The following is a 14,596-nucleotide window of genomic DNA, read 5'->3' as shown; positions in this document are numbered from 1 at the left end:
AGGTCCTTTTTCACCATATATTTAATGTCTTTAGAGATCCAGGAAAAAAGAGAAAAAAGTTGTGTCTAATACTGAAGAAAGTTTCAAGGACAATAATAAAGCCATAATTTTTTAATTATTCAAAAAATAATTTAGATAAAATTGGCAATGTATAGCCAGTAAACTTATAGCCTGACTTTTCAAATGGTTTAAACATAAGAATATAAATACGTTTCTTAGAAGTTAAATGAAGATTCACCCTAAGAACTGATGATTTCGTTCCTATGTATATATCCAAAAAATTAAAACAGCTATTCAAAAGCCGGGCGGTCGTGGCACACACCTTTAATCCCACTACACAGAGAAAACCTGTCTCAAAAAAACAAAAAACAAAACAAAAAAAAAACAAAAAACAAAAAAAAACAGCTATTCAAACAAATAAATAGCAGACACAAATACTTGTGGCAGCAATATTGACCATAACCACAAACAGAAATATCCCAAATGACCACCAACTGATGAATGATAGACAGAAGGGTATATATCGTTTAATGGAGTTAGATTCACAAAGAGGAATACACAAGCCACAGTGTGAAAGAACCTCAAAAGCATTACACTTAAGTGAAAGAAGCCACAAAGGAAAAGTATAGTGGGTAGTTGTTCCTAGAAAGGTCACAATATGATTCATTTATATGAATGATCTAGAATAGACAACTCCACAGAGACAGGGAAACAGGTTAGTGTTTGCAGGAGTTGAAGGTTTAGAGTAGGAAATGATGTCTTGTTGCTAGAGTTTTCCTGCCTTGTCCACAGTCAGGACAAATCTTTGTCACCTGCCAGTCCCACAGCCGCTCAGACCCAACCAAGTAAACACAGAGACTTATATTGCTTACAAACTCTATGGCCATGGCAGGCTTCTTGCTAACTGTTCTTATAGCTTAAATTAATCCATTTCCATAAATCTATACCTTGCCACATGGCTCGTGGCTTACCGGCATTTTCACATGCTGCTTGTCCTGGCAGGCGGCTGGCAGTGAGTCCTTCTGCCTTCCTGTTCTTTTATTTCTCCTCTCTGTTAGTTCCGCCTATACTTCCTGCCTAGCCACGCCAATCAGGTTTTATTTATTGGCCAATCAGAGCAACACATTTGCCATACAGACCATCCCCCAGCACAGCGAAGTGCAGACCATCTCAGACACCTGCACTCAGGTCCATGGTCCTAATCATCCTCTATGTGGACCTGCTGGGTAAAGCCATGAGGAACCCAAGAACGGGCTCCCACAGGACATACAGAACATCCCACAGCACTCCCCCCCGCCTTTTTTTTTTTTCAAAAAGGAAGGTTTTAACCTTAACAAAGTAAAATTACATATAATTTGGGAATTTGGGCATAGCTTCTCTAACTACTTCCTGCTGGAGGGGGGTGCTGCATCTTATGGGGATATAAAGAAAATTTTAGGATTATGCAGTAGTCCATGAGGCTGTATCGTCTGAGCCAGTTGCCTTGAAACCATTCTGGATGTTGGATCATCTGGGTCATGGTGTCATCGGCGACCTTTCAGGGGGTCTTGGCTGGTCAAACCTGATGTATCTTAATCTGGAACAAATCCATAGCCTCTGGCTTTCTGTGGGAACAAAAGCAGAGTCTCCTTTCCAAAGCAACACATCCTTAGACATAAATTTCGAAATTGAAATACCTTTAAAAGATACACCTTGATTTAACTGAGCAGTCTTTACAATCAAATGTCTTTCTGCAGTTAAAAATCCCAAAGACAATATAATCCAGACTCTCTGTGTGATATCCATCTTTACATGGCTTATTTTTTATATTACTTTTACTTTCTCTTTAAAGACTTTATTTTTTTAAACTTTCTATTTATATAACTGTCTATGTTCCTTTTCCTCTCTCTTCCAAGCCTATGTACATTTTTACACACATTGTAAAGCATTTAAAGTCTTGTTCCATCTGAATCTGTCTTATTGTGAATCTATTGCTTTAAACTGCAGCATTTGTAAGCTGAAATGGTGCTATGACTGCTGACTCCGCCCACCTCAGCTTCCCAACATGGCGGTGTTATGTTCACCCACCAGCTCTGGGAGCTATCGTGGGTCTATGCTTTTATCCAAGCAGCGTGTAGCCCAGAAACCTCTTTGTTTTGTACTAGCAAAGGCTAAATCCACCATGCAGCTTAATGTGCCACTTGTAGAGGCCTCATTCCTGCCATACTGCAGATGGTGCGCACACACTAGGAACCCACAAGTAGCTCAAACTGGCAGCTGCCGCTCATTTGAGAGAAACAATTAGGAAGCTGTTTTTAGCTCCGTTTTAGAATCTTTTCTCAGGTTTTGGGTGGAAACTCTTGCCAACACATTGGACACCAATGTCTTAATGGGTTTGGGTTCTCCATAGAGAGGAATGAAATATTTGGAATCAGAGAGAGGTGATAGTTGCACAACATGGTGCTCTTCCTGCCTATTCCAAGAACTCTTTCCTTGACGAGAAGTAAGCAACGTCTATCCCTTCATTATAATGTCCTAATGACTAGCCAAGACACAATTCCACCAAAGTTCACTTTGGGGAACCAGTTGAGTTTATTGGGCTGACGCAGAGCACATGGTTAAAGGGTTACAGACAGGAACGTGGACTACTCAAAAGCAGGCACAACTGGAAAGTATTCACCCATTCCCCATGGATGATGGTTTCCTCATAGCCCACTTCCATTAACGGCCCCCAGCCTATACACTCTAACACCTCCCACCTCCCACGGGTATAAACAGTTGCAGCAGAATTGCATACACATGGCTTGGAAGAGCAGCTAGAATCTCAAGTAGCCCTCCTTCTATAAGGAAATGTCAACAGTCCACAAGCCAGATTGTGAAGGTATCTTCTGAGTAGGCACATCTGTTTTGACAAAGATAGCTGGCATCCTGCTTGGATGATAATGTGATAATGTACTAGAACACTGCCACTTTAGAATGATTAGTTTATGTCACCTGAATTTTCCCTCAGCAAAAACCATAAACAACTGGTGTCTTAGTTAGGGTTTCTATTCCTTTGACAAAACACCATGACCAAAAGCAAGTTGGAGAGGAGAGGGTTTATTTAGCTTACACTTTAACATCACTGTGCATCACTGAAGGAAGTCAGGGCAGGAACTCAAACAGGGCAGGATCCTGGAGGCAGGAGCTGATTGCAGAGGCCATGGGGGGGGGGGGCGTGCTGCTTACTGGCTAGCTTCCCCTGGCTTGATCGGTCTGCCTTCTTATAGAACCCAGGACCAGTATCCAAGGATGGCACCACCCACAATGCACTGGGCCCTCCCTCATTGATCACTATTTGAAAAATGCCTTACAGCTGGTCTCAGGGAGGCATTTCCTCAACTGAGGCTCCTTCCTCTCTGATGACTCTAGCTTGTGTCAAGTTGACACACAAAACCAGCCAGTACAACTGGGCGGGGAGGCATCTCAGAGGGTAGTGTGCTTGCTGCCCAAGTGTGAGGACCTCAGTTCAGATTTCCAGAGTGATTCGAAGCCAGATTTGGCAGTGTGTATCTGCAACTCTTGTGCTTCTAGGGGGGAGATCGGGGGCCAGAGACAGGGGAATACCCAGAGGCTTGTGTGCCAGTTGTACAGCTTACGTAGGGGTGAAAAACAAAAAGGCCCTGCCCCAAACAAGATGGTAGGCAAGGACCGACGTTTGGGGTTGTCTTCTGACCTTTACACAGGCTCGTGGTGTGTACATGTCTCCCTCCACTTACTTGCACATCTGTCATACACATTCATGCAAAGACTTTATATGTAATAAATAACTACAAGCACAAATGGAATCATGCGTATAGATTTCTCCAAAATCTGGATTTGGAAAAGCTAAGCCTAAGATGACTAAAGAAGTTAAAGGAAGAGATGCACATATCTAAATGCCCAAACATATCTAAAATTTGGGAGTCAAAGAATAAGAATACGCCACATTGGTAATGATGCCCAAGAAATACAGGACTCATTATGTTCCTAAACCCAGGCCTTCCATTCACAATATCTTATCTGCATCTCTAACTCCTCATGGGGAAAAATCAGCACCTCTTGTTAGTCTGATCTACAATGCCAGCTTAAAGAACATCAGCCATATTCATAAAAGTGCTGTTTCCCACCTTCCCAGCTGCACGAAATGCACCAGCGTGTGGAGTTTCTGAAGACACTCTCTTCACTTGCTAAAAAGGAGCAGAGCAGAGCATGCTTGTCATACATCTGTTTTGTTCTATAAACAGATTTTTTATTAGATATTTATTTGGATGCTTTGTACAGATTGCTTTGTTTAATTTGGAAATTAAGTTTCCAGGTTGGCAGCAGAATTGTGAGCACTAGAATTCTAGAAAGGCAGCAGCTTTTAACCTTTGTGCATCTCTTCTAAGAAGGTAATTAGAAAATTAAATCCAAAAGGACTAGATCCTGAAAATGTTGGCTTTGTAAGGCAGGTGATGATTCCATTTCACCTGTTATTTTGATGTCTTCTGACTAGTCATTATAATGAGATAGTCAAAGAAATTAAAACAGGTTGTACAAAAAAATTAGAAGCCGCACCACCTTTGTTAATATTAGAAACTTTATTGCTTGGAAAATTAAATCTGAACAAAAAAGTCTTTTAGATTGTCTCATCACTCCTGGCTAAACGTTTTCTTAATTTATTATGTGCTTGATCAGTTGGTAAACTTGTGGGCTAATTCTCAGTCCTGGTGTCAGCTGGAGGTTCAGTGCCCGACCATTATCTCAGTGGGTGCCCTGGAGCCCTGTGGACTCACACCACAAACAGCTGGAGTCCACTGAAGGAAAATAAAAGGAAAAAAAAGCACTAAAGCTTTTACTGTCTCCAAAGATATGTGCAGTCTAACAGTGCTCACTCAGAAGGCTTAGCTGAAAAGTTTCCCATTTTCCCTGTTTATGCCAAAGCCCTTAACCCTTTCAAATGAGCTTAAAACACTTTCTTACACTGAAGACCTTGTTTTCTCTTTTGCTTTAAATGTACCTGACATTTTTGTGATCTCTCACCAATATATAGATAGGCCCAGGTTTGTGTGCCTCTGAAGATGCACCTGTCAACATTTCAAATACCCATTATATAAAGTATATTCATATTTCATTTAGTATCAAAAGTTAAAAAAAAGATTTTTTTCTCATCAAACACATATATAAGGGAATCTTACATCTGGCTCTGTCCCCAGCTCATATGAGAAAATATAGACTCAAGTCCTGAAGGGCTAGAGTTTAGTGGGAGACACAGAGGCATAAGGAAGACATAGGCGTGCTAGGTGCTAGGTCCTGGGAAGAAAGAGAGCCCTCAGAGGCCTCTACAACATGAGACAGATGAACAGAGGGAAACACCTGCGAATTGTGGGTGAAATGGGAGCCTACAGCAAGGAATCCCAAGAAATCAAGAGATCTCTGTGCTTTTGTGCCGTGCCGTGCAAAAGTAGAGGGGATGAAAGAAGTTGGGTCTTCCGTACCATATTAGGGAGAATTCTGCAAGGCCTATTTGTTGTATTCTTCTTGACATCTCTATATTCAGAGGCTAAGGATAATCTGTCTGTTTTGTTTTGTTTTTAATAGGAAGTAGAGTATTATGATGCTCCTCCCACCCCCCGATCCCCAGAGAAAACTCAGAATTGTTTCTTGGCCTGTTTTGGAAAAAAATGGCAGGGATTAGGATACCTTCTGTTCCTGCTGTTTTCTCAAATGCCCACATGCCATCTATGGAATAGCATATGTTGAACTCATCAGTACTATGAAAAGGCCAAACAAGGGAAGATTAAGCTAAACTGAATTAAGTTTAGCCTAAAGATTCCTCCATGCATACTTCTTTACATAGTAAACTATTGCCTAATGTCATATGTAAACAGAGTGCAAAATTCTTTTAAAACGAACAACCAAGTCTCAGCCAGTCGGAGCCAGCAGCTGTTCAAGGACATCAAATGACAGGAACTAGCAGTAACCAATTAGGTTCTCTCTGTCCCTCACTCATATATTCTTTCTGTTACTTCCTTTTCTCTGGCTATCAATATGACCTACATATGTAACAGGGGAGAGTACTCGAACCTACCTATTGGTTTAGAATGCTGCCCAAATCCCTACGTTGGTCTTTTAGTGATATCCACAAAGAAAGAAGGGCTTATTTCTGCATTGAGGAGTGGAAGTCATGGATAAAGTTGGTCTTGAAATGAGAATGGTGTATTTGCTAGTGGATGAGGGTTATGGAAGCAGAGTGGAAGTAAAGAAGATATTCCTGGCTGTGGGAGCTAGTCTCAAAAGATGGATTGCCACCAACTCCTTATCTTTTTATATTTGCATGATTGCTACCCACCTCAAGGGTTGACTTCTAAATCCTCTGTCTCTAAATGTGGGTTCACCTTAGTAACTCACTTAAAGTTAGTAGAATGTGACAAAAGCATGCCATGTGTTATCCAGGACTAAATTAGAAAAGCCTATGGTACTTCTACACAATGTGTTTGTTATGTTTGCTATTACAACCCAGGCCCATGCCAGGGCACAGGAGGGGTCTAGGAGGCAAGGAACTATTGGAATAGGGAAAGCTTTATGATAGCTCGAATCCTAGACTCAGATCATAGCCTCATAAGAGAATACAAAAAGTGTTACTTGGTTGATCTCATCAATTTCTACTACCATGAGTGATCATAATAGTAAATAATGTCTGTGGTCTATTTGTGTGATGCAGGTACATGCACGAAGATGTGTACATGTGAAGGCCAAAGGTTAACATCAAGTGTCCTCTCCTGTCACTCTGCACCTTATTTTTTTGGACAGAGGTCTCTCTGAACATGGAACACACTGATTAAATAGAGTACCTGGCTAATGGGTCCCCAGGATTCTCCATCTCTGTCTCTTTGTACAGGAATTCCAGGTGAGCAGTGCCTTACCCAGCTTTTTACATGGATGCTAGTGACCTAAATCCAAGTTCTCATGCTCACACAGCAAACATTTCCCAGGTTGAGCCATCTCCCCAAACCCATGCCTGCAGTTTTAAATCACAACAGTTTTTGGATAGCTCTTTACATAGCAACAGATAACCAGAACATGGCTAAAGGAGAAGGTCACACAAAGATGGAGACACTGAACCACAGTCTAACGTGGGCATTGCAGCCTCTCTGAAGTTCAGGCGAGAAGAGAAGTGGAGAGTGGGGTAAGGCATATAGATGTTACATTGTCACACATAGAACTCCATCTCACAAGGAGTGAAAATGCCATTGCAAAGATCTTCTTAAAATTTTTTTTACATTAGTGTGTGTGTGTGGGGGGGGGTTACAATGGTCAACATCAACTTTGAGAATACTCTTCCAGCCCAGTGCGTGGAAAGCCCTAAACTATAGAAATTCCACATTTATCCCTGAACTAAGGGAGGAGCAGAGGTGGATAGGAGAAGCTGGACTGCAGCGTGCTAAGGGAAAGAAACATTTAAAGTTGGAAAGCGTCTGGCATGGAGGGGAAGGTGAAACCAAAGAAAATTCACTTACTGGACTCTGACTGTGAGTTTACCTAGTGAGCGCCAAATACTCTTCTGGGTCTCAAGGATAAAGCAGTGCGTAGGACATTCAGCGCCCTCACACGCTTGTGTTTTAGTGTGGAAGAGAGACTATAAATGGGATTCATTGGGTTTAAGGCTCATTTAATTTCCAGTTAGCACTCTTCCTGTTAATCTGTCTTCTTATTTATCATGCACTCCAGAGGAGAAATGGATAACTTTCCAGAAAGTAAAACAAACTCCCTGCTTTAATATTCTGAAGTCGATCCCCTGAGGCTGACACTCTGGAAGCTGGAGAGAGTTCAGTTTTGAAGGGCTTGTTCTTCATACTGCTAGACCAAGCATGGAGGCACCAACACACACAGGGGTGGAAGGAGAGCCCTGAGCTATGGATCATGTCTTTGGCACCAAGAGAAGTGACACAGAGCATGAAGGGAACATCAAGGGCCTGTTTCAGCCAGGGAGAAAGTGGTTCTCATCTCTCTGCAAACATTTGTTAATTCAGTATAACTGTCCTGGTTGCAAGGCGCATTACAGTAAAAATCAGAAAAGAAAAAAAAAAAAAAAAAAACCTCTAGCTTTATGGTGTTTCCACTGTATTATGGAATACAGATAATAAACACGTAAAGAAACAAAGCAATTCTAGTTTTTCATCTTCCTATTGCTGCTGTCTCCAATTACCACAGACACGGGGCCTTAAAACCCCATATAATTATTTTCTTATACTTTGGGAGGTTGAAAGTCTGAAATGAATCATACGGATTAAAATTGAGGTGTCAGTAGGGTAGCGTTCCTTCAGAGAATATATTTTCTTGCCTGTTCCTGCATCTGGAAGCCATTTGGTCTTCTAGACTCCCAGTCTCATTCTGTAGTGAAATATCTCTGACCTCAGCTGGCACATGTCTCTGATTCCCATCTTGCTCCCCTCTTTTGAGGATATTTGTTTTTTATGCTGATTCAGGATAATATCCTGATCTCTACATTCTCAATTTAATCACATCTCCATGTAGTTGGAATTTTCTTTAGGTTGCCAACCAGCTCCCAAATATTATTTGTTATGAATGCTCAACCTTAGTTTAGGCTTGTCCCACTAGCTCTTATAACTTATATTAACCTGTTTCTCTTCATCTACATTTTGCCTTGGGGCTTTCTACCTTTCTTTACATCCTATTTCTTTCTCCCCCGTTCTCTCTTAAGCCTAGATTCCTCTTCCTACTTATTCTCTCTGCTGGCCAGTCCTGCCTATCCCTCCTCTGCCTAGCTATTGGCAGCTCAGCTATTTTATTAGACCAATCAGGTCCCTTAGGCAGGCAAGGTAAAACACCAACACATCTTTACATGATTAGACAAATGCAGCATAAACAAATGTAACACATCTTTGCCTAGTTAAACAAATATCCCATTCCACAACATCTCCACAGTTCCTTATGCCATGGATCCTCATAAAGTGATATAATGTATCACTTTATATGTAAAGTGATATAATGACAGACTCTGTAGATCAGAACATGGCCATCATGGGATAGCCTTTACTTGTCTGACCACAGTCAAGGACTGATGGCTGTGAAGAAATATGGAAGAAAATGGTAGAAAGTATGAGTGTAGAGGAAAAGAATGAAACTGAGGTCACATGGGGGTCTTCATAGAGGGTGCATAAGCCATGGAATTCCTGGGGATTTTATTCTGGATGAATTGGAAAATTTAAGTGGATTGGTGAGCTTTGTTCTGCCATGCTTTACTTTCGTGCATTGAAATTTCATTTTCAGTGTAGCATGGAGAACATTTTCAAGTAACTTTATTTTTAAAAGGAAGAAAAAACAAGGGGGTAGGTACGAAGGGCATGTGATCAAAACGGCCTTTGTGTCACTGATTTTGTCACTTATATTAGAGGTATTTTAACAAGTATGTATGTGGGTGGGACTTTTCCAGTAAAGAGGGAAAATGGATGACTCAGGTCTGAAAGGAGTTAAAAGCAGAGGTATTGTGCTTGGCGAAACAAGAGGGCTATTGGGTCCAGGAGACAAGGGGAGGGATTGATCATGATAGGACCAGAAATAAGTCTTCCTTTGTGAACTGGAGATGGGGTGGGGAATGGGATAAGGTAGAATTAATAGAGAACAGATGTGAGGCAACCAATGTATTGCACCTATTTCTCTGGTGGAAACAGAAACAGTTACTAAACGAGAGAGAGGGCTGAGAGAGGGTGGGAAACACCAGCACGCAGGGTAAGGGTGTTGACGGTTATAGGAGAGAAGAGGAAGTGTGAAATATTTATTTAAGAAAGTAGCATGCGCTGACTAGAGAAGTGTTGTAGGATTCCTAGGCATGCGGAAATCCTCTTGAGAGTTAGAGCCATTAATTTCTAACCAGCAGAGGGGTGTGTGTGTGTGTGTGTGTGTGTGTGTGTGTGTGTGTGTGTGTGTGTGTGTTCCTCAGCCATGATCAGCCACCTGAGAGCAGTAATGGAGAATGTGGAAGGCTGTGTTTAATAAGGATTGCGGTGCAGAGAGAAGGGAAGAAGAGAGGCAAGGGCAGAGACTAGGGGGCATTGATAAAAATGTACCGTGGTCTAAGCTGAATAAAAGACAGAAGAGATAGGACGAAGCAGAGGAAGTAGTAAGAGTCCAGTAAGAAGAGTGGGTTTAAGAGTCCCGTAGGCTAAAAAAGGGATCGTTGGTGCAGAAGGAGAGTGAAAAGGCTGGGAAAACAGAGTATAACGACCAGAGTAAGATGACTATATCAAGATTTGGGAAACATGTATGTTGAATCAAGATATACCATAGACATGGATGTTTGACATGATACAAGATAAAAATCACCAGAAAAAAAAGAACAGGGCTTTGAACAAATTATCCATAAATAGTCATGGCACAAATCACAGCAGCATACTGATACAGAAACTTCTAGTAACCCCAGCCTAAGTTCATCAACTAATGAAATTAAAAGATTAGAACAATGGTAAGTGGTTACAGAGAGGAATATGTCAAACTACATAGTGAAACACATTTGCAGAAGACAGGAGCTGGTGAGAATGTCTAGAGATGTTGTTTGAATCTTAGATGGTCTTTTAATAAAAACCCCAGAGCTAGATATCAGGGTGAAAGCTGAAAGATCAGAGAAGCAGAGCAGCCAGCCACTAGTTATTACCTCTATGAAATCCTTAGCCTCTAGAGAATGAGTTCCTGTTTCCTCGAGCTTTATATACCTTTCTCTTCCCTGCCATATTATTTCCTGGGATTAAAGGCATGTGTGCTTCCCAAGCAAAGGCATGAGATCTTGAGTGCTGGGATTAAAGGTGTGTGCCATCACTGCCTGGCTCTGTGTCTAATCTAGTGGCTCACTCTGTCCTCTGAACCTCAGGCAAGTTTATTAGGGTACACAATATATCACCACATGGTGGGGCGGGGGGATAATAGCATGACACCCCTACAGACACAGTGCATTGTGTTTTGTGGGTAGTTGGAGAAAACAAGCTAGTATTTGAGGGACTTACAGGGAGAGTGCAGCCTTCAAGAGAGAGGTAGATTTTTATATTAAAGCAGGGTGAAAAAAAGTTGACCATTGAAGATTTAGAGGGTTTTGCTAATGACACAAATGAGTTCTGGAAGCCCCAGATGCAAGGTTCAGGGGAGCACTGGGGCTTGATAATAAGAGAGTTGCACAGAGCCACTACTGGTGTGATGCTCTGGGAGGCTGGACTGTTGGTGGACATGGAGCCAGTAATAAATGTGGGGAATTGTGGGATTAATCCTGACATTCTCTTAACTCAGGGTCAGCAGGCATATTCTATAAAGGGCTCAGTTTGAGCATATTAGACTTTTTGTCCGTACATTCTTTGCCACTGCCACTCAGCTGTGCCACTATGAGCAAAACCAGCCGTCAATAATATGGAAATCAATAGCACGGCTAAATCTCAATAAAACTGTATTTGTAAAACCAGAAATTTCGCTGGCCCTTGCCTTAGCAAAGCAAGTTGATTGATTCTTGCACATTAGACAGTTACAAGGATGAGGCTAGCCAAGGAACCCAGAAGAGGAAAGAGTATTCTCACTGGGATTTCATGTCATGTCAGTGACTATTCAGCAGCCAGTGGACTCTGCAGCAATCGTGGCCCTTCTAATGCTATTTGGATCTCTACAGGCCATGCACATCCTACTATGGTCTCCCAGGTTCCAGCTACAATGACTGGTTAGTTGGAGCGATGATTCTCCAAGACATAAATGATGACTTAGAGTCAATGCAAAGTCAGAGGATGAGTGTAGATGACACATTTCATGACTAATGCTTGACTTTGAAGGGCCCATGATCTGTGAAACACCCAATACAGATGAAGAGGAGCCAGTGAGACTTGGATTTGGAGGTCAGGTGACACCTACGTGAGGCATGTCATTGAAGCAGTGGTTGGTAGGTAATGGAACTGAAGCCTCGGCTTTCACTGGAGGTGATCTCTCTGGGAGACAATTAACAATGGTCAGAGATGTTCAGACACAGAGATCTGGTAAGATCTGTGCTTTCCAGTTTTATGTATTTCCAAATGTCAGCTCTCTTTTGGACCACATGCTCCCCCACCCCACCTCATGATTCTGAAGACTAGGACATGGAGAGCTTCCTCTATGTACATGCACCACCAGCTTAAAGTTATGTAACAAAGAAATAAATACAGAAAAAAAAAAAGAAACAATAACAAAAATGCTTGAATCTTCAGGGATTGGTTAGAGTAGCAGGACTGATTAAGAATGTTCAGTTGATCCTCCTTTTCTTCTTCAATAGCTTTATTTTCCCACCCATCATCACCTCTACATGAACTAAAGCTGAAATAAGGAGGTGATACATAAATTATCTGACTTTGTCACCAATTAACGGCTTCCATCAGGGAAAGAATGGAAGCTGTTACCTAAGCGGATGTTTTCAGGCTGGTCTCTTTCTGCACTCTGAGAACCTGCAAAGTCAGTGGGAGTGGGGAGAGACATGGCACACTGTTAGAATCAGAAGGCCTGGATTTGGGAGGCACTTTGGGCGCACTCAGTCACTTAACATTTCTGTCCGTAAGCGTTCTTACTTGTAAAACACCAATTATGTGCCAAGCATGTGCCAGACACCTCACAACTCATTCATCCAACAACTGCTGCCCTAAAGCCAGTTGCTGGGAAAGTCACATGCAAAAAAATTGATATGAAGCTATGTAAGCCATAAAGCAATAAATATGTCAACAGAGGCCATTGTGTAACAATAACCATCTGTTTCCAATGGCCCCAATTGTCATCAAATTATTGGAATAGGTTTTCACAGGCCCTGATGGCTCAATTTTTAAATTTTCTACTTACTATTATTACTTTTGTACCAGTTTTTTTTTTCCTTCTGAGAGTTTTTTGTTGCCTTTTAGGAACCAAATCACCAATTTTTCCTTTACATTTTGTAGCAAAATTGCCAAACTCAGAAAAAGGGAAGGTGACGTTCTGAAATTCTTAGAGGACATGGGCCACAGTTCCTATTATAATATTTGCTGTGACTTTTCTAAACCCACAAGCGACTGCCCTTTCTAAAGCTCCCCTGGCAAAGGGAGGGCTTTGGAAAGGGAGTCCATAGGGGAGCCCTTTCATGATGGAGGCCCTGCCATTACAGTATGATGGCATTCGGGCATTATAATTTACACCTGTGTTTCATGCATTTTATCCACTGCTAACAATTATTGAATAATTACCATGTTCCCCTACTGAGGACTCTCTTTTGTATTCCCACTTCTTCCTAGGGTTTCAGTGAGAGTGTTGCCTTTTTGAAAGTTTCTTTCCTTCTGAAAAGAAGGCAGGTGGTTTGTAATTCTTATTTCTGAGCCAGGCATTTTAAATAGGAAAGCTTTTTACCCTACAGCCTCTCTTGACTCCCTGGTTTCTGCATGCCCTGTTGACTGGAAGGATAATAGATAGTACCTTGTCCTAGAAATCACTTTTGCTTAACGATCTTAACATTCATGTGTTTGTGACTTCCATGTCACCTGCCTTCATGTTGCATCCTCCAAATTTGCTAAGTTGATTGGAATTGAGATAAATTAGATTGTTTGCAGCCCAGCTTGTCTGCCAAATTCAAATTGGCACTTGAAATACTTTATCTATGTTTGGGGGATGGTTGGAAGACACGTTGTCAAGACTTAGCTTACTGAAGAAGTTCCTTTTATTTTTCTGTGTGGAAAAATTATTTAATTCCTACCTTTTTTGTTTGTTTGTTTGACTTTTTCTTCTCTCATGTGTGCACATGCAGTGTGTGTGTGTGTGTGTGTGTGTGTGTGTGTGTGTGTGTGTGTGATTTGTGGTGCATGTGTGTGGTACTTGCATGTGTAAGCATTCAGATATACATTCTCATGTATGTGTGCAGATGCCAGAAGAGGACATTGGGTGTCTTGCTCTGTCACTTTTCACCTTATGTCCCCTGAGAGCCTGAGACAGGGTTTCTCACCGAACTTGAGCGAGGCAGGTGACCACAAGACACCAGTAATCCTGCTTTCCTCACGCCCCACACTGGTGAGGCCACAGATGTGTGTGACTATGTCTGGCTTTCTATGTGGGTTCTGTGGATTTGAACTCAAACCCTCAAGCTTGCATAGCTAGCATTCTTACACACTGACCTCTCTCACCAGTCCCTTTCCTTTGCCAAAAATTATATGCTATCACTCCATTTGTCTATCTTAGTATCCATTACCAAAGTAACAGTTCCAATTTTTCCAAAAAGAAAGAAAAAGAAAAAAAAATTAAAGTAGCCCAATAGTGTAATGTAGTAGGAGGAATGTGGTTGCTTTACCTGGGTGATCTCCTGACTCCGGGGTCCCCACTGTTTCTGAGTCCCCACTCCTCCTGAGTGATCTTCTGACAGACTCCTGGGTCCACACTGTTCCTAAGCAATCTTTTGAGTATTGGGTCTTGCACTGCTTCTGGGTAATCTTCTGACTACTGAGTCCCCAGTGCTCCTAGGCAATTTTTTGAACTGGGTCCTTTGCCCATCATTCTTTCCTGTTAACAGTCTATAATTAATCTTGGAAGGAGCTTAGATGCCTGTCATCTATGAGTACTTATTCCGTACCGTAACTTGTTCCCTAGG

The 14,596-nt window shown here is 41.7% G+C and overlaps 1 long non-coding RNA gene across 1 annotated transcript in view; it reads right to left on the bottom strand.

The window, feature by feature from the left end:
* The window catches only part of LOC114699714, a 44,013-nt gene extending 29,675 nt beyond the window's left edge, over nucleotides 1–14,338 (bottom strand). Inside the window, exon 1 of the long non-coding RNA XR_003735573.1 lies at nucleotides 14,300–14,338. This is a non-coding gene — a long non-coding RNA (uncharacterized LOC114699714). The remainder of the gene's footprint in view (nucleotides 1–14,299) is intronic.
* Between the last annotated feature and the right edge of the window lie 258 nt (nucleotides 14,339–14,596).

This window comes from Peromyscus leucopus, chromosome 9, assembly GCF_004664715.2.
Source record: "Peromyscus leucopus breed LL Stock chromosome 9, UCI_PerLeu_2.1, whole genome shotgun sequence".
Classification (NCBI taxonomy): domain Eukaryota; kingdom Metazoa; phylum Chordata; class Mammalia; order Rodentia; family Cricetidae; genus Peromyscus; species Peromyscus leucopus.
The sequence above is the reverse complement of the archived record's forward strand: the minus strand, read 5'-3'. Positions and strand labels throughout refer to the sequence as shown.